This window comes from Saccostrea cucullata, unplaced genomic scaffold (assembly GCF_032062105.1).
Source record: "Saccostrea cucullata isolate Sc308-1 unplaced genomic scaffold, CSIRO_AGI_Scuc_v1 ctg6491, whole genome shotgun sequence".
Taxonomy (NCBI): Eukaryota; Metazoa; Mollusca; class Bivalvia; order Ostreida; family Ostreidae; genus Saccostrea; species Saccostrea cuccullata.
In genome coordinates this window covers 1-23,682 of record NW_026937785.1, presented here as the reverse complement: position 1 = coordinate 23,682, position 23,682 = coordinate 1, and the positions used below count along the sequence as shown (strand labels likewise).

At 34.5% G+C, this 23,682-nt stretch overlaps 1 pseudogene; it reads left to right on the top strand.

Moving 5' to 3' along the window:
* The first annotated feature begins 1,003 nt into the window (after positions 1-1,003).
* On the top strand, positions 1,004-23,204 carry LOC134248838 (solute carrier family 23 member 2-like; annotated as a pseudogene).
* Positions 23,205-23,682: the final 478 nt, after the last annotated feature.

Here is a 23,682-nt window from a genome sequence, read left to right as displayed (position 1 = left end):
ATAAACTCCTGTACCTAACACAACCTTTTGCTTCTGAAGCCAAACCAATACTGAATGTCTGATGCCAACGTTGTGACGTTTATATACCCTGAGAGCGGTAGGCACATGACCTGCCAACTAATGGCGCCAAATTCAAACTTAGTAAATTTAAAGCAAACACTATTTAAGATTGTTGGGAGACCAGGTCTCCAAAAATAACATAGATATTATCAATCAGAAACTCATAAATCGTTTTGATGTCAACTTCAAAGTACTTGTGTGTACAATCAGAATTTTTTTAACAAAATATTTAAATGGCCAATGATTGATTGATTGATTGTATACTGTTTAACGTCCCTCTCCATAATATTTCACTGATATGGAGACGTCACCATTGCCGGTGAAGGGCTGCAAATTTAGACCTATGCTCGACACTTAAGGCCTTTGAGCAGGGAGGGATCTTTATCGTGCCACGCCTGCTGTGACACGGGGCCTCGGTTTATATGGTCTCATCCGAAGGACCGCCCCATTTAGTCGCCTTTTACGACAAGCAAGGGGTACTGAGGACCTATTCTAACCCGGATCCCCACGGGACTTAAATGGCCAATGAAAATTAAAGTTAGTAAATTTACGAGTTCCATTTTTATTGAAAAAGCATCAAAAATAAACGTTTGAAATCGAAAAAAAAAAAAACACCGCAGAGTCTGATTCGATTCACGTGTTTGCTCTGTGCCTTTTGTTTAACTTGACTTTGATCTTGAATACTGAATGCAATCAAACAAAATAATGAGATGCTACGAAATTTATTTTACGTTTAGCCCAGTTAAAATGATATCAAGTTCTACTAAACACAAAATTCACCTTTATTTGATGTTTAGTCCAGTTATAAAAATAATAAAAAACATGAGTGGGTTTTTACGAATGTTTGTAAAAGTTGAACTGGAAACTAGTATTATGAAGAGAGAATACAACACGAGGGATAAGCGAGAAAGACAAACTGTCCCTGAATCAGTCGGTCGTGAAGATGGCCATCGAGTCAGCGGGAACTGTGGGGAGGAGTGATGAGGGGATAGAGAAGCACGGGGGTAAGGAGGACGGGGAGGGGCCGGGGAGGGACCAGTGTCCTGTAGACAGCGCTAGGACAATTTTATACCCAGTGGATACAAGGCCACCAATACACCTAATGATTCTATTTGGATTACAGGTAGGTGTACATTTATGCTGTGAATCTTTGATTTATCTTCAATTTGTAATATTTTTTTCTGTTGAAATTTAACAACGAACGCTCTCAAACCTATTGAATGTTTTGAAAACAAATTTCTCTGAATACAAGAAAAAAATTGATAGGTGTCCTCTTTAAAAGCCTACGTAAATTTACTATCATGAAACTGTGTCTTTAACGTTCATTTTTTGTACAGTCATTAAGCTAAAAAAGACGTTTATGTAACGTTTATAACAGAGGCTTTACACTATTTGTGATTCAAAGCATAAAATTCCTAAACTTAATTATCAAAATAATACATATCGTCAAGATAAATGTATTATTTAACATAAATTATTTCTGACAAAAGGAAACATCTCGATCAATTTATATGGACCAGCGACTCTAAATACACATGTTTAGATAAACTAAAGTCAACAAAAGTTCACAAAAATACTCGCCAAGCTAAATTGAAGTAAAAAGTACACTCCAGGTAAAATAAACAATAAACCCCACTGAGATGGGACATCTAGAACATTGTATTGTCTTCCATAAAAGAAATATTGACAGATATATAATTAATGTAGTTTTATGAAGAGACTTTCTTTTTATTTTACAACCGACGACTGACTTCTACAATTTATACATAGTCAACTCCAATTACTGTAAAAGTCACTGTCGAATGTAAAAGTAAGTCTCTTCATAAAACTCCAATAATAAGTATGGAACATGGATAAAGTAGTGATAACATGTTCGGATGTGTATGGAATAAAAATAAAAAGGAGATGCATGACGAACAGTGAGCGATCTCAGAAAAATCTCCAATTAATACAGATGTGAAAGTATAAAACATGGATCCTCGGGAATCTAGAGGTGGAATTGGGAGCTTATGCGGAGTTAGCATCCCGTGTTGATCCGTCATACTTCCAGGAGACCCACGTATTGAATTGATCTGGTAGAGGGAATCTAGAATAGAAGCAAAGGTCTAACGATTGGAATGAAACACATCAGTCAAAATACCATTCACTGCTATAGTTTAACTTATCTTTCAGTACTCTTTGTCGATTTAATCGTACTTACACTCGAACAAGTTTGGTGAACTAATCATAGGAATATTACTACTAAAATAAGGAAAGTTAACGATAGAAAGGCTGAAGTCATATTGCCCATAATAGTTTTTTGTTTGTTCGTCTTTATAACAAGATGGGTTTCTGTTAGAATTTTCCGTTTTGGCTTTAAAAACTGAAGAACATGCGTGTTTTTAATCCTCATTTGAAATAAATGAAAAAAGGTTAATTGTCATTTTTGCGAAAACATCAGAGATGGAATCAGGTGCATGCCCGGAGTGAGCATCCTTTGAATTTCACTTGTGCATTTCTACTTTTTCTCGCAGCAAGCCTTCATGACAATAGGGGGCTCGTTGTCCCTCCCCTTCATCCTGACCACTATCTTCTGTCCTGAGAACGAGAGCGAGGCTCGAGCCCAGCTCCTCAGCATCACGATGTTTATGTGTGGAATCGCCACCATTCTACAGTGTTGTATTGGAGTCAGGTAACCAGAGTTACTTAGTATTTCTATTTAAAACGAATAAATGTAAAAATATTAATTAATTAACAAACTAACGAGGCCCGATCTACTTGATCTGCGCAAACGTTTTTTAAAACGCAGCGTCAACTCAGGCACGTCACAGTAACTTTGACTGCCGTCACAATTGAATAACGTCTAAATTAAAATGACGTCAAATTGAGCTTAAATGTTTCGATGATATTGCATACCTGTAAGCTCTATAGACTGTGCTTGTTGAAAGCTGGCTCATTCTGGCATTTCTATTATTTACATGTTTTTAGAAAATGTTTTTTAAATTATTAAGCAACTTTGAACATAATTTATTTTGAGGTATCAATTTCTTGGTACAGATTTATTAATTTTATCTTGTTTTATTTCAATTTTTGAATTAGAAAAAACCCCACCACAACCAAAGGTAAAAGATTTTAGTCTTTTTCCTCGAACATGTTGAAGTGTTTACACTCACTATTTTTTATTGAGTATGGAGAGAAAATTATTTCATAATGTAAGAATCATTTAAGTTATAAAAACCAATACAGTATTACAATCGTTTGTTGATGTAATGTTATGTAAACCCATTGCGACTTATGAAATATCTAGTTGCATAGTCCTATTTTTGCGTTTTTATATGCTCCCTTTTCACTGCAATAAAGGCTACATCCGATTTTCTTTTCATATTTTAAAAGAGGGATACAAATTGCATGATATATGTGAAAAACAAAACATTTCGTCCTTTATTTTTTTTATTTGTCAATTCCTTTGTTTATTGCGGAGATTTAGTATGTAATTATGAATAAAAACACGAAAAATGGTCCATATCTTGAAAGTGCCCTCATTTGACTACAATTAAGGCAAGGTAACAAAATTTTATGCTAATTTTTCTTAGCATAATACATGCAAATGTATTTCCAAGAATTAAAAAATTTCATCATTCTGTTTTCGTAATTTCCAATTAGATTGGGCCTCGTTAATTAATTTTTGTTGCTTTAGAGGTGTGATGACAGTGAAATTTATTTATAACTGTAAAAATAGTCTTTTGCATTCATGCAAGTCCTTCATAAGATTTTCGTCTTTCTGTAGATTACCAATTATTCAAGGCGGATCCAGCACGTTTGTCGCCCCGATAGTGGTGATGATGTCACTGGAGCAGTTTAAATGTTCAGAAAACGGTATCCACTTATATTTTTAGCTGAAATTTTACTTAAAGTACATGTATATAAAACTTCCTTTAACATTATAAAATCTTTCGACGATTGTATATCTGAATCTGCCCATTGACTATTTTCATCATGTTGACATTTTGTTCGCAAGTTTATGTTCTATATATAAATCAATATTTTTTTTAAAACAACATTACATGTATTTATAATTGACATATTTGAATATATAAATGAATGAACAATCATTCGTGATTTGTGTAAGTTTAATTCTATAATATGTAACTCAGAGTAAAACACGTCGATATTATTTTTAGATGACACTCTGTCTGGAAGCAACACAACAAACATAAACTGGGAAGTCCGGATAAGAGAGGTACGAGAAATATTGTCCGTTAAAAGCTCATCAACAGGATTTTATTACCCTCGCGTATCTTTTGTAGAAGAAAACAACATTTTGGTCGGTGAAGTTGTAAAATTAACAGGAATTTTAATACTCTATAACTTTCACATTGGCCATATACCTCATGAAAGATCAAAGGTAGGCTTGATGACCACAGTTCGAAAGGTCACCGTATCATCTAGTCCGAAGCTCCACTACATTAGCACAGGTTTCTTTATTACAAAATAAATATGTTTATAAAGAAAGAAAAATAAACAAAGAAAAATAAACGCAGTGAAATTGATTTGAATGTGAATTCCCGAATAAATTGTGTTTTTATATTTCATGGTAAACATGTTTCAGTACAGTTTGTTAAGAATATACTTATTTCCCTATATAACAAGGAACATGTATGGGTTTATTTCAGAAAATAAAATTGACATGTCAAATAAAAAAAAGTTATCTCCTAAAAATGTTGATTGATTGTATACTGTTTAATGTCTCTCTCGAGAATATTTCACTGATATGGAGCACAGGTGCTTCAGGACAGGAACCCCCCCCCCCCCCCCCTCTTTTCGATATACCCCTGGGCTTTTTCGATTTTTTTTCTCAGAAAAAATCTTTCATTGCCATATTTGTGATCTATGCCAGCAAATCGAAAAATTACCAAAAACAAACGTTCTATTAAATCTACCCTACATTCTTTCTATAAAAATCAACAAGGTTACCAACTCCGTAAAAAGCACTTATTGAACGGAAGTAATGAGGAGAGGACTAATTCCCGATGTTCCCCTTATACCCAAATGTGCGTGTAAAATATCAACAATAGATATATTCTTGTTTTTTTGTACGAATTCTTCATAAAAATTTTATTTTCAAACGTTTTGTAGATTTACACAAATATTTAGGGAAAAGAATATATCTTAATAAATTGCATTTTTAAAAGGGCATAACTCTCACATGCAAATCAGGTATTTGAAAAATAATTAGAGACATTTCATTTGCAGCAGCGGTTTAGAACTCTATTCTCCAAATACATTTGAAAGACATTTTTTAAAGTGTATTTCAACCAAATTTCTTCAAAAGTTTACTTCAAAACAGTGTCTCAGACTTTCTGTAGAACTGTGTATTTTGGTAAAAAGTCGTCTCCTCGTCACTTCCGTTCACTAAGCAAAAACGCTGACTGTAGCCTGACATCCTTTCGAAAACTTGGTCACAAGGTTAGCTTTTTTAAAAAAAGCTGAGCGTCAGCCACTGGAATACAGAAAGTTTCTTTCTTGTTTTGTAAAGGTTTATGATTTGATCTATCCATCATGTTGTGTTCCTTAAATGTAATAAATGCCATTGTAAGAAAAGTTAAATTCTTCTAATCGTTTTCTTATTTGTAACATAATGCTGTACATAATAAATCATAAAGCATAGAATAAATCTTAGTTATTCTGCATCATGATTATTACAATGATCTCCAATAAATTCTCTTCGGCGCAGATATCAGAGAAAGTTCATCTCATACCGGTAAATGAACAAAAGCCACCATGGCAACTAAGATCATGTTAAATTTTATGAAAATGATATAGATTATGATGAATAAAAGGAAGGTAGACTTTGTGTTAGATTGTTTTTAAATATTATTGAATAACATATTTTTAGTTGTGCATTTCGAGGCAATGCATGATGTGGAAGGGTGGGGGGGGGGGCATACTGCATGTATATTTAATTCAATTTCTAAGTTTGAGCATCCATTTTAGTGTTATTATGAAAGAAAAGAATTGCTTCCAAAAAAGTAATGAACGACACGGAAAACAATTTAAAATGGAAATTCAAAATATGTTTATACATGCAGTACGTATACATAAAATATCTTTCGATGATGTCTACCATCATAGCAAAAGTATAGATTAAAATACTGGAATCCATCCTCCCCCTCTCTCTCTCTCCTTTCATGGGGGCGGGGGGGTTGACCCTGTCTATAAATCAGCACAGTTCCCTCAGCTATTGCATTTCCACTGTGGTCAATTTCTCACACGTGGGCGCGGTTCACGTGCACAAGCGGAACTTACGCGTCTATCATCATGTAAATTATAAGAATTTATACTGTCTTACAGTGGTCTTCTGATGTTTTCATAACTTCCATCATTAGAGTGAAAAGAAATAGATCGTTCAACTTCTTTTTTTTCACTATTTTAGGCCCTTTGTGGCAAGTGGATTGTTGAATGTGTGAAATATAACCCGAACATGTCTTATGCAAGGTATTGAATATTGATCGAGGGAGTCTTGCATCAGGCATCCAAAGGAATATACAATTTAAATCTTCGGCTTGCAATGGCGATTGAGGGAATAAATGTACTTATCTTCTATTAGAAGCAATGAAATATTTTCATAGTATCATTTAAAAACTGACAAATATCCCGGCCGCCACCTAGAAGCTGAACAGTCTATGTCATTAATTTTCGTCGAGAACGACGAAGAACAATGCAGTCTATAAATAGATCGAGCTCGTGAGTGTGTGTGAAGAAGCACGCCCTCTGGTTGGAGAAAATTGTGCAAACATTTTTCCCAGAATTCCGATTAACGCAAGCGCACTTGCAGTTTCATCCTAACGTAACTAGTCAGCCCGGGGGCTGACTAATAACGACTGTTAAAGTGCCTTAAAGGTACTTGGACACAAATTTTGAAGTTAATATTTTCTGTATATTTCTGTATAATATCACGAATTATATATTTTGACAGCATTTCACACAAAAATTAATTAAAAATCTTATTTCATTTAAAAGTTATTAAAACTTTAAATTTTTTGGTGGGTTTTATTGACACATCCGTGCACTTTCACAAATCTTAACTTTATTCTTAATCCTTAGGAAAAGAGGCAATCCTGATGTGTATTAATGAGAAATATTAAAACTTACATCAAGAAGAATAATTTTATTCAGAGTTGAAATGTTAGATAACAGAACTACTTTACAAGTATCGCCATTCCGTTGTGTACAGAGTTTTGCGAATCGATCACACTCGTGTTATGTACACAGGTTTTTGTAAACATGTTATTGTTGGATATTTACGATTCATCGGGTGCGTTAAATCGCCAAAGTCTGCTCACCACAACTGCACGGACTGACAATATATTGTGTGTTTGTTTAGCTTTAGAACATTTCTACTCTGAATTTTCTGGATTATGGTGTCAATATTTTTCATTAATACACATCAGGATTGCCACTTTTCCTAAAGATTAGGAATAAAGTTTAGATTTGTGAAAATGCAAGGATCTGTCAATCAAACCCGCCAAAAAATTTAAAGTTTTAATAACTTTTAAATGAAATAAAATTTTGAATTAAGTTTTGTGTGAAATGCTATTAAAATATATAAGTCGTAATATTATAGAGAAAATATTAATTTCAAATCTGTGTCCAAGTACCTTTAACCTTCATGAGAGTTGGTGGTTAATGAAAAGAATATTCAATCTACAATATGAGTTGTTGATTTTAGGGATTTGTTTAGATTTATGAGACGATTCAACCGAAATTCTCGGCAGCGCCTCTCGGTTTGCAGACGAAGTTGGCAACCTTGTTAATTAATATATAGGGAGGGTCGATATTTTTATAAAATGTAAGTTTAAGCAAATTTTCTGAATTGATAGGATAGATTATATCACAAATGTGTCATCCATATATAATTTATGTGAAATAAGTCTAACAGGGCCGGGGGTCTATATCGGGGGGGGGGGGGGGGTCCTGTCCTCAAGCACCTGTGATATGGAGACGTCACCATTGCCGTTTAAGGGCTGCAAGTTTAGGTCTATGCTCGGCACTTATGGCCTTTGAGCAGAGAGGGATCTTTATCGTGCCACACCTGCTGCGACATATGGTCTCGGTTTATACGGCCTCATCCGAAGGACCGCCCCATTTAGTCGTTAAAAAATGATGGAAATAGTCTTGTAACTTGACCTGCTGGTGCATAAGACCTCTAACAACAATCGCTATATAATTTTAATTATTATTTTTCTGTATTGTTCCAACTATCTGATTGGCTCAAACTGGTTCACAAGATCAAGTATAAAAAGTGTTACAGACTCGATGTTTCTATTCTAAAAATTTATAAACCTGATGTTTCTAAATTTGGAAACGTTCCTTTGTGAAGCAACAATAGTGCTGACGTCACAATAGTCTTTATAGACTGGATGTTTCTAAAAACAGATACTGTGTTGTGAGATGTGTATTGTTTTATTATGTATATAATTAGTAACATTAAGTTTCTTGAACATTCCAGAGTGGTCAACATGTTTGGTCATTTTATCTAGAACATTCTTAAGTTTTGTGTATGTCCAGATTGTTCCAGTAATATCATGTTTTAACATTTTCTAGAATATTCTAGATTTATAATACTGTATAAATACCCTGTCAATTCAATGCATAGATATACAATAATTGTGAATACTTTGTCGTATAAGCACTATTGAGATATAACTGGGATATTTTTCATTGGGACATTGTGTACAGCAACGGACACTCTGATGTATGTATTCTTAGATTCTTGCTAAGTTTGTACTTTATGTTTCATATACTTATTATATATTACTGTAAATAAATTATTGTTAAGTTTAAATTGTGTTATTGATCTTTGCTGGCATTTCGGGTAATTCTGACCCATAACAGAATTGGGGGCTCGTCCGGGATCAAGAATTTTTGCACTTTTGCAGTTTATTGTCATAATTTTGCTCATTAATTTTTTGTTAAATTAAATTATAAGCCAGCAGAAATCAACATGGTGTTTTCGGTCACAGACTTTCTTAGTTCACCAAGTGTTCAGGTTTTTGATACGTTAAAAAAGGATGACTTGATCGCATTAGGTTTGCATTTTGGGTTAGATGTTAAATCCTCTCAGAGAAAGCAAGACATTAGAATTAAGGTTGCAAACAAACTAGTAGAAGAAAACATCTTTGAAAAATACGATCTTCCAGAATATACAGTTAAATCAGAGTTAGGCTCTTACAAAATGGCAGAATATCAGTTTCAATTAGAGTTAGAGAAAATGCGATTAGAAAGAGAAAAATTAGAAAGAGAAGATCGAGAAAAAGAAAGAGAAGAGCGAGAAAGAGAAAGAGAAGAACGAGAGCGTGAACGAAAATTTGAATTAGACAAATTAGCAGCAGAAAGAGAAGAGCGTGCAATGAACTTTGAATTAGAGAAATTAAAATTACAAAACCAACCAGAACCGTCAGTTGTCAAAACTGAATTTGACGCAGCAAAAAATATTAGGTTAGTTCCGAAATTTCAAGAAAAATCTGTAGACAAGTATTTTCCCCAATTCGAAAAAGTCGCAGGAAATCTTAAATGGCCACAACACGTTTGGTCAACAATGTTACAAAGTGTACTGGTTGGCAAAGCAGCTGAGGTATACTCTGCACTAGGGGTAGCTGAAAGTTCAGACTATGAGAAGGTCAAAGCAGCAATATTAAAAGCATATGAATTAGTACCTGAAGCATATAGACAAAAATTCAGAAAGTATAGGAAGTTTGATAATCAAACATTTGTTGAATTTTCACGAGAGAAAGAAGATTTATTTGATCACTGGTTTAGATCCAAGAAACTTGATAAAACTTTTGCTAATTTGCGCCAAGTCATCCTGGTAGAAGAGTTTAAGGAGTGTGTTCCTCAAGATTTGAAAACACATTTAGAAGATAAGAATGTGAAAACTCTTGAAGAGGCAGCAGTCATATCTGATACTTATGCTCTGTCTCATAAAAAGAATTTTGTTTCAAGATCTCAGACTAGCAGTAATTCTACCAATTCAGACACATATAAAAAGAGTGGTTCAGGGTCTCAGTCTTTCACAAGTTCCCAGTCTCCATCCCAAGGTGGTTTTAAGTCCGGTCCAGGACGTGTTGAAGGATCGTCTGGAATAGGGTCGCTTCCTACTTGTAGTTATTGTAAGAAAAAGGGTCATCTGATCAGTGAATGCTTTAAACTTAAGAGAAAAAATGATTTTGACAAAACTCAACCACATGCTTGTGCGGCAGTTAGAGGTGATAGAGAAACCTTAGTTTCGATTTGTTCTGACACTCCTGATGTCCAGGGTTCACAGTCCAGTTCTATTGATTCTATGGAGGATTATAAGCCCTTTATGTCTCAGGGATTTGTTTCACTCGGTGACTCTAGCGAAATAAAACCTGTCCAGATTTTGAGAGATACTGGTGCTGCACAGACGTTATTGTTAGAGGGCGTGCTTCCTTTGTCTGAGCAGACTTCTACTGGTGGGTCAGTTTTATTACAGGGTGTGGAGCTAGGCGTCATTGATGTTCCCCTGCATAGAATTAGTTTGAAGTCAGATTTAGTTACTGGACCTGTTATCGTAGGTGTTCGACCTACTCTTCCCGTTCCAGGCATTTCTTTGTTGCTAGGCAACGATTTAGCTGGTGGAAAAGTTGTACCAGATCCTATAGTTTGTGAGAAGATCAATCCAGATGTCATGTATAATGATGAAGATGATGACATTTATCCAGCCTGTGCTGTTACTAGAGCGATGGCCAGAAGACGAGAAATGGAGGCAGACCATACTCAAGCCTTTGACGAGACGAATTCCTCTGTTGATATTGATTTGAATGACACTTTCTTATCTGACCTTGATGGCACTCAAACAAGCATGGAACCACACAATATCAAGAAGCAAGAGAAGAAAGAACTTTTACCAAAATTTGGTGGTGAGGATGATGAGTTGAATCCACTAGTTAGCCAAGGCAAGGACATCCTCAGCCGAGAGCGTTTACTCTCTGAACAACATAAAGACCCAGATATAATTCAACTTAGTAAGAGAGCACTTCCACCAGAAGAGGCTACTAAAGTTGGAGAATGCTTCTATATGAAAGATGGCATCCTTATGCGAAAATGGCGACCACCTGATGCTTCTCCAGATGAAGTGTGGCGTGTTGTTCACCAGATAGTGGTCCCAGCTGCTTATCGTCGAGATGTCATGAGTTTATCTCACGATACACCTATGGCTGGTCATTTAGGTATCAATAAGACTTATAATAGGATTTTTGAGTCATTTTTATTGGCCTAAGCTAAGAAAGGATGTTTCAAAGTTTTGCAAGTCGTGCCATGTCTGTCAGATGGTAGGTAAACCTAATCAGAAGATACCATCTGCTCCTCTCCAACCCATTCCAGCTTTTGAAGAACCGTTTAGTCGAGTATTGGTGGATTGTGTAGGACCTTTGCCTAGGACTAGGTCAGGAAACCAGTATTTACTTACCATTATGTGTACATCCACTCGATTTCCTGAAGCCATACCTCTTAGGAATATAAAGGCAAAGAGCATAGTTAAGGCCCTAACCAAGTTTTTCAGTTTTGTAGGAGCACCCAAGGCAATTCAGTCGGATCAAGGCTCAAATTTTATGTCGGGGTTGTTCCAGCAAGTCATGCATGAGTTGGGTATAAGGCAATATAGATCAACTGCTTATCATCCTGAGTCCCAGGGAGCGCTAGAACGTTTTCATCAAACCCTAAAAACAATGCTGAAGACCTATTGTTACCAGTATGAGAAAGACTGGGATGAAGGGGTTCATCTTGTACTATTTGCTGCACGAGAGGCAGTCCAGGAGTCTCTTGGGTTTAGTCCTTTTGAATTGGTGTTCGGACATACAGTTAGAGGTCCTTTGAAATTGTTGAAAGAAAAGTGGCTGACTGAGACTAGTGATCTTAATCTTTTAGATTATGTGTCTGATTTCAAAGAAAAACTTTACAATGCTTGTAAATTAGCACAAGAAAATTTGAAGAGTTCTCAGATGAAAATGAAAATGTGGTATGACAAAGATGCCAGAAATAGGGTGTTTAAACCAGGTGATAAGGTTCTTGTATTTTTACCTATTCCTGGTCATCCTTTACAGGCCAGATTTTATGGCCCTTATGAAATTGAAAGCAAGATCAGTGATGTAAACTATGTAGTTAAGACACCAGGTCGACGTAAAGAGAAACGGGTTTGTCACATTAACATGTTAAAAGAGTATTTTGAAAGGTGTGACCGAAATTCTGTAAAACCAGTTTCCACTTTAGCCAATGCTAAGACTATTCAAAATTGTATTGAAAGTGATACGAGTGTAGAAATGAATGAGAAAGATTGTAATCAGAGTGTTCGTTTGAAAAACTCCGAAATTTTGGCTGACTTTGATGCCAAACTTGGATATTTGAACATTCACCAAAGAGAACAAGTTAAAAACTTGATGAATGAGTATCATCAAATCTTTTCGGATGTTCCAAAGAAAACTAATGCAGCTTGTCATGATGTCATAGTGAGTGACGTTCTGCCTATCAAACAACATCCATACCGTCTGAATCCAATAAAATTGCAGTACCTAAGAAGGGAAGTGCAGTACATGTTGGACAATGACATTGTTGAACCTAGTAAAAGTGATTGGAGCTCACCGTGTATTCTTGTACCAAAACAGGACGGTTCGTACCGATTATGTACAGACTTTAGAAAGGTGAATTCTGTTACCAAAACTGATTCATATCCAATACCTAGAATCGATGACTGTATTGACAACTTTGGAAACGCGAAATTTGTCAGTAAATTTGACCTGTTGAAAGGCTACTGGCAAGTACCGTTAACAGAAAGAGCAAAAGAAATATCTGCTTTTGCTACACCAGATGGACTTTACCAGTATAAAGTAATGCCTTTTGGCATGAAAAACGCACCGGCAACATTCCAAAGGATGATTCACTCCCTTCTTCAAGACCTTGAGGGATGCGAGGCCTACATTGATGATGTCGTCATATACAGCAACACATGGGACGAACATCTCCGAATCATGCGTGCTTTATTTGACATTTTAGCTAAAGCAAACTTAACTGTGAATCTTAAGAAGAGCGAATTTTGTCATGCTTATGTAGAGTATTTAGGTCATAAAGTAGGTCAAGGTTATGTTATACCCATAATGGCTAAAGTGGAAGCTATTGCAAAGTTCCCGATTCCTACAAACAAGAAAGAATTAATGAGGTTTTTGGGCATGGCTGGGTTTTACAGAACATTTTGTCCAAATTTTTCCTCAGTTGTTAGTCCACTTACAAATCTTTTACAAAAGAGGGTTAAATTTGAATGGACAAAAGACTGTGAAAAATCCTTTCATAAAATCAAATCTGTCCTTATGAGTAACCCAGTTCTGTCAACTCCAGATTTTTCTAAGCAATTTAAGCTTACTGTTGACGCTAGTGATGTTGGAATCGGGGCAGCTTTGTTTCAAGAACATAGTGATAAGGTAGACAGAGTTGTTTCTTATTTTTCAAAGAAACTTACAAAATGTAAACTAAAGTATTCCACCATTGAAAAGGAATGCCTTGCTTTGTTGTTAGCTTTACAGCATTTTGATGTTTATCTGAATGTTACATTGCATCCAATTCTTGTATATACGGATCACAACCCCCTGAACTTTTTGCATAAATTGTCAAACAAGAATCAAAGACTGACTAGATGGAGTTTGTTGTTACAAGAATACAACATAACAATTAAGCATATCAAAGGCAAAGACAATGTTATTGCAGACGCTTTGTCAAGAGTATCGTAAACATACTAGATTTTGTATTAATGTACAAAACTTTTATTTTAATAATATTTTAATAATATAAGTTTTCATTGACATTCAAACTTTTTTTTAAGGGGGGAGGTGTTGTGAGATGTGTATTGTTTTATTATGTATATAATTAGTAACATTAAGTTTCTTGAACATTCCAGAGTGGTCAACATGTTTGGTCATTTTATCTAGAACATTCTTAAGTTTTGTGTATGTCCAGATTGTTCCAGTAATATCATGTTTTAACATTTTCTAGAATATTCTAGATTTATAATACTGTATAAATACCCTGTCAATTCAATGCATAGATATACAATAATTGTGAATACTTTGTCGTATAAGCACTATTGAGATATAACTGGGATATAATTTCATTGGGACATTGTGTACAGCAACGGACACTCTGATGTATGTATTTTTAGATTCTTGCTAAGTTTGTACTTTATGTTTCATATACTTATTATATATTACTGTAAATAAATTATTGTTAAGTTTAAATTGTGTTATTGATCTTTGCTGGCATTTCGGGTAATTCTGACCCATAACAACTGCAGCTGGTTTTCATTACTGTGACGTCATAATGCAATGACATAACAATGCCTTGTATAAGAAGGTACTGAGTATTAAAAAGAAGGATTTTAAGACATTTCTTTTTAAAAACTGGTAAAAAATAATAAAACAATTGTGGCCTTTTGATTGGTACAATCCCTCTATAAATAGACCTTAGAGAAGCATATCGACCTCGCACTTTGTGCTCGGTCGATATGCTTTCTCTAAGGTCTATATATCGAGGGATTGACCTCATCAAAAGGCTATAATTGTATAATATTCAAATTCGCTGTGTTTTTCTACTAAGCCAACAGTGAAATTGATTTGAAAGTCGTTTTTGTATATTTGCATATCCACTTCTCTCTCCCACTATGAACATGTAGTCATCAACTGCGTTCATAGGACTATAGACGCAAATTCTTCTACTATGAGTACAATATTAGTTATGTAGACACTTAGAGGGGTACACCAAATATGTGGGTCCTTGAAAAAAATCCATATTGGGCGAGGCGTAAGCCGAGTCCAATATGTATTTTTTCAAGGACCCCACATATTTCCGTATTACCCCTCTAAGTGTCTACATAACGAATTTATCCTGCCGATGATTCACTAAAAGATTAGATATTGATAGTATCAATAAACCGCTTTCACTGAACGTCCAAGCAAGACGTTCTACATCCATTGTACATGTACGTTGTCGACAGACACATTGTGACGTAAGTTATGAAGCTCCATGTGGGTTACGTGAAAGCAGTATATTGATGATGTGCGGTTGGTAAATTTTTAATATATGGTGGGTAGGTCACGTGGAGGGTACATTAGCAATGTGAGGTGGGTAGACAGCATAACATCGTTTCATGCAGTATTGCTCTCGGCCAATGAAATTTCACGATTTTTATCAGAGGCAGGATAATTGCTCTTTCACACTCGTGTAGACCAATCTCTACTACAGTTGTTTGGAGTGTCGAGAAGTATATATATGAAATGTTTCATAAGAGGAATAAAAATAAGTTTTTAATAATATCTTTGAAAAAAAGGATATTCAGAATAATTAAAATTGCTGATTTATATCTTTAAAAATTTAACTTTGTATGTATTTAATGTATTTAATTGTATAATAAAACTTTTTAAAAATTGTAGAGAACTGCCATATTTTTATTTTTTGTATCATGCATATTTGAAGAAAGAACGATAACTCTTCACACTTGGGTAATAACATTCAGAGAGAAAATTTCTTTAATTAGTATATATCTATTTCAAGAATAATTTCAGCTATTAAAAATAAATAGAAAAACTAAAAAAAATTACAAAAAAGCATTCTGGAGTATTAATCATTATAAAAGCATTCTCATTTTTCATCATAGTATTAAATTATTGATTTTCGTCAGGTCCTAACGGTGATCGATGACGTCACAACTGCATCAAAACAAAAATGTGATGACGGCGCTGCTTGTATCCAGCTTGCGAGGGAAATACTTTATAAATATGTTTTTGATTTATTAGAGAAAAGGACCATTAATCAGGTTTACTGATTTTAAAGCCGTATGTTTTTCTTTACTGAAGACAAGAAGCTGCGTCCTTGTGTAAGTCAGGATTTCCTCTGATATTCTTGAAAAAAAAAATCAAAGAATGAATATATAAAAAACTTTCCTTTCTTACCTTTAAAATGTTTAAATCCAACAAAATATAAAGTTGTTCATTTTTCCTCTGTAGGCCTAATGTCCCATTCATTTAAACCTCCGATGTTGAAGAGTTCCACAATAGTCTGCTCTGAATTATTCGTTCTACTACTATTTCCTATAGGAATGAACTATAGTACGAATTATTCAAAGCAGACTATTTTGGAATTCTTCAACATCGGAGATTTAAATGAATGGGACATTACAGAGGAAAAATAAACAACTTTATATTTTGTTGGATTTAAACATTTTAAAGGTAAGAAAGGAAAGTTTTATTGTGATAGAGACTTAAAGGGATGTTCAAAGGAAAAAGTTGAAGCGAGCAGATAATTCATTTCAGCCCATATTGATTGAAACAAGCGGTCGAAATCTGAGCAAAAAATCACTAATTAGGTTGTGTGGAAGTGGACTGAGATGTCGTTGTGGACGTCCGACCAAATATTTTAGTCCCTACGACATCTCGCTGAGATTAGAAATATGCCTACTATAAGTCTGTGAGATCCACACACCAATAATTCACACAAAACTTAAAAACATTCCTTAACTGACTTCGGATGAACATTGTCTAGACAACAATATATGCTTACAATCTGTATGTTTACAAACTACCAGTATGACCCGTGGAAACCTATAGGCTGTATTCAGGGAGAAAATATTTTAAAACATGGTTTTCCTTTCTCTGTAATATTATTGAAATGTTTTTGTAATTATACTTTACCAATCCTTTAGCACCACCTAATGTTGCCTAAGTAGTGTTGCCTTCAATTATTCAGCTGTTATTTTCTAATTCAGTTGCTCCATCCACACAACGTCAACGTAAGAGGTCCCGAGTCAATACGTTGTCGTTGATTCAGGATCCATGACGTTGTGAGGATGAAGTTGTTCCAATATAATCTTTCCCAAGACTTGTTTGCGATGGTTCGATTAGATTATTAGTCCAGTAAAATGTTGTTTTAAACGGAAAAAGTTTTCCAAAGTCCAGTTACCAAAAACAGATCGCCAGAAATCTGTTTCAAAAGGCTTATTCCCTAGATTTTATTCGTTCAGAAATTTTTACCCTTGTATCATCAACCCGTTTTAGAATTAATTTTAGGATATTTTACTTGTAGGTGCAGGGTAACCTGATCCTAGCCTCGCTGACGCAGGTCTTTGTTGGGGGTCTAGGTCTGATTGGTTTGATTTTGAGATTTGTCGGACCTTTGACGATCGCACCCACTATCTCTCCCTCATCGGACTCTCATTGACCGGTGTAGTGGCCAGTTTCTGTGAGAAACAATGGGGATATCCCTACTGTAAGTCCTCATGTACAATTCATCCAAGATATCACAAATATTTCTTTTTAATATATTCGATCAGTGCATACTATTAGTTCAAGATATATTACTGTAGTCAGCGGCGACTCACACAAATTAGTTCCATCATTAATAAGTAGATACAACATAATTGTTCACGATAAGAATGATGTTGTGTATGTCATACGCAAAAGAAACCAAAATTATTGTTAATTTTTCCTCCAAAGATCACTTCCCCCCTAAATGCAAATAAGAAATGTTAATATTCCTACGCTCGCTCCCTCCTCAGCTTTTTTTAAACACGTTTGATAACAGAGAATATCTAGGTCATTCTTCGGTTGATATCTTTTCACTGATGAATTGATTATACTATATCAACAACTGTAGTAAAATCATGTTAATTGTTCGTTAATTATCATAAAGTTTATGTTAGAGAGAAGATAATAAATATGATCGATATTGTAAAGTCTGTATGAAATATGAATCGTAAACATGACCCAAAACCAACCCTGGATCCCTGTTAACAATAACAAGAATGGATATGGGTTACCCCATATCCAAAGATATTCGACTTTTAGATTTAATATGTTTAACAGTGTTTAATGACGTTTATAAAAAATAAAACTGCACTGTGTAGTTACATAACTTGTGTGTAAATTTTCTGAGTCCGTAGCATTACGTTCACCCAGTCTCCTAACCATGCTAACAAACAGTACAAATACCTATGTCAGCAAGACCAGTTAGCCCCACACACGTGCGATGGAGTTGTCAAACGAACTCCCGCGAACAGAGAAGTTACGATGGCAGACAGAACTTTTTTCCTAATTAGATCACATGAATACAAATTCTGATTTATAAAAACTAAACGATTGTCTGTTTTAGAAATCCCCCGGCCAGTTCGGGTTTTGTTACACATTTTATACATTCTCTCCCCATGTGTAGTTTGTCTACATACGTGCAGGAATCTGCTCAGGGATTGAAAATTCCCTCATTTAGTATGCTACACACACAGAATCATTATTTTTTTCTCTTAGAGGAAACTTTATGATAAGTAACGAACAATTAACATGATTTTACTACAGTTGTTGATATAGTATAATCAATTCATCAGTGAAAAGATATCAACCGAAGAATGACCTAGATATTCTCTGTTATCAAACATGTTAAAAAAAGCTGAGGATGGAGCGAGCGTAGGAATATTAACTTTTTGTATTTGCATTTAGGGGGGAAAGTGATCTTTGGAGGAAAAATTAACAATAATTTTGGTTTCTTTTGCGTATGACATACACAACATTATTCTTATCGTGAACAATTATGTTGTATCTACTTATTAATGATGGAACTATTTTCGTCATAACAATTTGTGTGAGTCGCCGCTGACTACAGTAATATATCTTGAACTAATAGTATGCACTGATCGAATATATTAAAAAGTATTACTGATGCAATTTTTAACTCAAAACACAGGTACAACGTACACCAATATTGTATTCTTTCTTTTTTTAGAACGCTGGCATTGCTGTTCCTGTTTTCAACATGTATAAACAAAGTCCAACTTCCGGTTCCAGCTTTTTCCAGAAAAGAGAAATGTCACGCGACCAAACTTCCGATCTTCCAGCTATTTCCGGTGGTCCTGACTATTGCCGTGGTGTGGTTATTTTCCTTTATTTTGACGGAGACAGACGTGTTTTCTAGGAACAGCACTGAGCCAGCATTCAAGGCCAGAACAGATTCCAAAGTCGGCATTATAAACGAGACTCCTTGGTTTACTTTCCCTCTTCCATGTAATTTTCTTAATTTATTTAGATAGAAAGAGAACTAGAGAGGTCGAAGTCTACAAAGACTATATAGATACCGTTAATGAGGAACTCTATTTTTTTAAATATCACTGAACTTGAAAGAGTACTTCTATGAAGTACTTCTATGAAGTACGGGTATTTTCGTAAAAATATTCTAAATAGATTTTAAGAGAAAACATAAATAAAAGATTCAACAATGGAACAAGATATCTCCATCAGACTACAAATTTACATTTTGTGTTTGGTAGGTAAAGCTAGTATAAAAGATTAAGTCTTTTTGGTTTTCTCTCTTGAATCATTACTCATTTTTTCGTAGTTCCCTTTGGAATGCCAACATTCAGCATTGCTGGGTACATGGGAATGCTGGCTGCCACAATATCATCCATTTTTGAATCAGTGGGGGATTATTTTGCGGCTGCCCGGATGTCAGAGGCAGCTCCTCCACCAGTGCACGCCATCAACAGAGGCATCTCAATAGAGGGCGTGTCGAGCATTGTTTCCGGTATTATGGGGGCGGGGCACGCCACTACGTCATACAGCAGTAATATTGGAATTATTGGAATAACAAAGGTATACTGCTCAAATCAGAAATGTGTCTTTTTGAAATATTTATGATGTAATATTATTTCTCGATCAATAAAACTACAATGAAAACAAGTGATCTCTGTGGATCTCTCTGATAAAAAAAACTACTGTAATTATAAATCAATTATCAATGAATCAATCCGAGAGCAGGGAATTTCTTGATGAACTGTTTCATGTAGTGTCTTAAAACAATAAAAAAAATCCTAGGGTCAGTATGAATTTTAATAAATTCTTTATTCTTTTCAATAAGATAGCCAGCAGGGCGGTTTTTGTAACAGCTGGACTGATCCTTTTATTGTGTGGGATTGTTGGAAAAGTGGGAGCCATACTAGCCCTTATACCGGACCCTATTATCGGGGGAACCCTCTTACTGGGGTTAGGTATGGTGGCCTCCGTAGGGATTTCTGGTAAGTTTCTCTTGATTGAGGTAAGATAACTGGAATCAAGGTTGTTTTATTGTCTGTCCCCACTTCTATGATGTTTTGCTCTGCTTTTAAATACATTGTTTGATGACCTTTTGAGCTGGATTACTGTTTGTTATCTCAATATATTTCCTAGCATCCCATAGCTGAAGTATAAATTCAGATTTGCTGAATGAAGCAAATCTGAATTTATACTTCAGCTATGGGATGCTTTCATATCCTGATTTACATCAGAAGAATTAAACAACTTCTTTTCAACACACTAGTATTTTAAAAAGTATGCTTGATCTAAATATACATTTTCCTTTATTGGAAGTTTTAGTTTACTTTATAGTTTTAATATTTTTCATTTTTCATTAATACACAACAAGATTGCCACTTTTCATAAGAATTAAGAATAAAATAAAAATTTGTGAAAGTGCAAGGACGTACGTGCCAATCAAATCCATCCAAAAATTTTCAACAACTTTTAGATGAAATAAGATTTTTAATTTATTTTCGTGTGAAATGCAATAGCAATATATAATTCTTGATACTTCAAATCTGTGTCTATGCACCTTTCATGTGAATATACTTTTAAAACAGGATTCTTTTGGTTTTTTTATTTGTCTTTTGAAAAGACTCTAATTTTGATTTATCTTTCACCCAGTGTTACAGTTTTGTGAAATGTTCTCAACAAGAAATTTAGCGATACTGGGCGTTTCCTTCCTGATGGGTCTTATGATTCCACAGTGGTTAACCCAACACAGCAACAAAGTCAAAACAGGTGCGTGTTTTCCCCCTAATCATATCCTACAGGAATTCAACTGTACACAGTTTTTTTTTATTTTGAGAATGAGAAATGAATTCAAAGATATTCAAACTACTTACAAGACATCATAAGAACAGGAGGTTTTTAAAAGAATTTTGAGAAATATAAATGATATAGAGAGTTCTAAAAGGTTAAAGGTGTGTATATCTGTTTTTAACGATAAAATTGGTAAATAAATTTAATAAATTTCCTGTTGCCTACCTTTCAGGTTCCCAAGACCTAGATCAGGTGATTAAAGTCCTGTTCGGAACTGCTTCTTTTACAGGAGGGTTTATTGGGTTTCTTTTAGATAACATGATTCCAGGTCAGTTAGAGCTTTTTTTAACGTTATTTCAGATATACATCACTATATGATTTATAATAGATGCTGTTATTATGCCTCCCTACATTAGTAATACGAGGGATGTTCAATAAATAATGTCATTAGCTCGATGACATACAATATAGTAGTCATATGACATAAAGCTTGACTTTCTGTCATTATTGAATATTTAGTGAATTTATAACAGTTTATGTGACTACTTTTCATCACATAGTTTTATCGTGGGAAACAAGGGCTATTCGAGACACTGCATTATAAATGAATGGTAAAGAATCATTAAACTAGAGTGAAAATAAAAACTACATTAAAGTTGCTGTAAAACTTGATAAAAATCCCCAAAAAATATTCACTGAAATATGTGACATTTACAGCAACCGATGCCTGTTTTATAGACAACTGAGCAGGTGGATTTCAATGATAAAAAATTATATAATGGGCATCAAAAATGGGTACCCTCCTTGCCAACAAAAATTATAACAACTAATGTACTGTATGCCAAATTTCAACAAATAATATTTGATGTTGTATGATTGACTTTAAGACACATAGCAAATTTGATAGACATCATATCGGGAGTAGTTTACACTGTTTTTAAGAAACGTTTGACAGTAATTAAGCTTGGTACTCTAAGGTCACCCTGTATTTTGAAAATTGAGTGAAAACGACAGCATGTACAAAAGTCTTAACAATTATTTTAAAATAGCAGTAATTGTAGTAATCCACGTTTGTTTTATATTCAAACAGATATTGGAACATGAATCTATTGCTTAAAACCATTAAAACAAAATTTATCATAAGATGTACTTGATAAAAACGGCGAAGGTCTGTCAAGAGCAAAGGTTTGCAAGAGCACAAAGACAGATTTATATGCAATTTTCTTAAATATTAGTGGTACTGTTGTTCAAATTCGTATTCAGGGAGACAGTTTAATATCTGGAGGTGTCTAGAAAGCAGTTTATTTGCAAAGAAATCGAAAGGTTTATCAGAGAAAGGACCCAGAATCAGGAATCCACTACATTGAATTTCTTCATGACAGCGTTAAAACCTGCATGCCCTAAAGAGCAAAGGGGTTTTCGGGATAAACAGAAAGTTAATGTTTTTTCACATTAACAATATTTGCCAGATCTTTGACCTTTCGACTTGTTTCTATTTCCAAACTTGAAAAAAACACCTTTCAGAAGGAAAAAAACAAGTCCAGGAAATCATTGGATCTGCCATTTTCCAGTATACTAAGGGTCATATCCAAAAATGAGTTCTCAAAACAATCGGAAATTGGATAAAAAATGTAACGGACATGTGTTTGAATTAAAATAGATTAATAAGTAAAATGATGAAGACTAAATCATTGAAAAGCGTCTTTTGCTCTCTTTCTGAGCCCCATTGACATTATTTATTGAACGCCCCTCGTATCTTTAAAGATGGAATAAGATTATGCATGAAAGAAAACCAAACGAAATTCAGAATACTCTTATCAGAAAAAAAATCTTTCTTATAACGCAATGTCAATTTTGCATATCGAAACGCAAAAAAAGAGAAATGTCAAATTAAATAAATGAAACTTCATAGAATAGGTGAAAAACAAAAGAGGCGTGAGGTCTGTAAGAACCAGGTGTAAAAAGGTACAGTTTGAATTAACAATTTTAGGTACGGAGTGCGAGAGAGGGATAAAGCGATGGATAGCGGTACCGGATTCTTCATCAGAGAGTGACCAGACATTGTATTCGTTTCCTTTTCTGACAAAATACCTGGATAAAGTGACTTGTTGTAGATACTGTCCTCTATCCACCTTCACATCCCCAGTGTCGCGATGTGGCACGGAGAAATACGACATTAATACAAAGAGGAAAGTAGCTGAAGTTCACCTGAAGAGAAGTGAAGACACTCTAAGCATAAATTCATACAGTGTATGTTAAAAAAGATATTTTCCTTCCAAATCAAAACCTTAGCTGAGGTGGTTTTTAAAATGATTAAATCATTATTCATTTTGCAGGTTGTTTCTCTGTTAAAGTTCTGTTAGGTGGTTAATTAATAATACAGTTTAGTCAAAGAAGTCGTGTTAATTTGTCAACCTTGCAGTTACGTTACACTGGTCCTGTTGCGATGTGTATCTCATAGAGTTTACTGTAGTTTAGCGTTTTATATACCCGTATAAGGAATGCTTGTTTTCATTCTTTATTCCTAATTGGTTTGACTTAATCCTTTGAACTCAAATTAAAAGACACAAAGTCTGCTCTATGTTTGAATATTTTATTAGAATTAGAAATGACTGTAGATATTTTTTCTTTGATCGATGAATCAAAGAAAAAAATGGACGGAAAACTTCACCAATGCGCGTAGCGTATTATATTCATTTCTTATCATTTAATTATGATTTTAAATTTA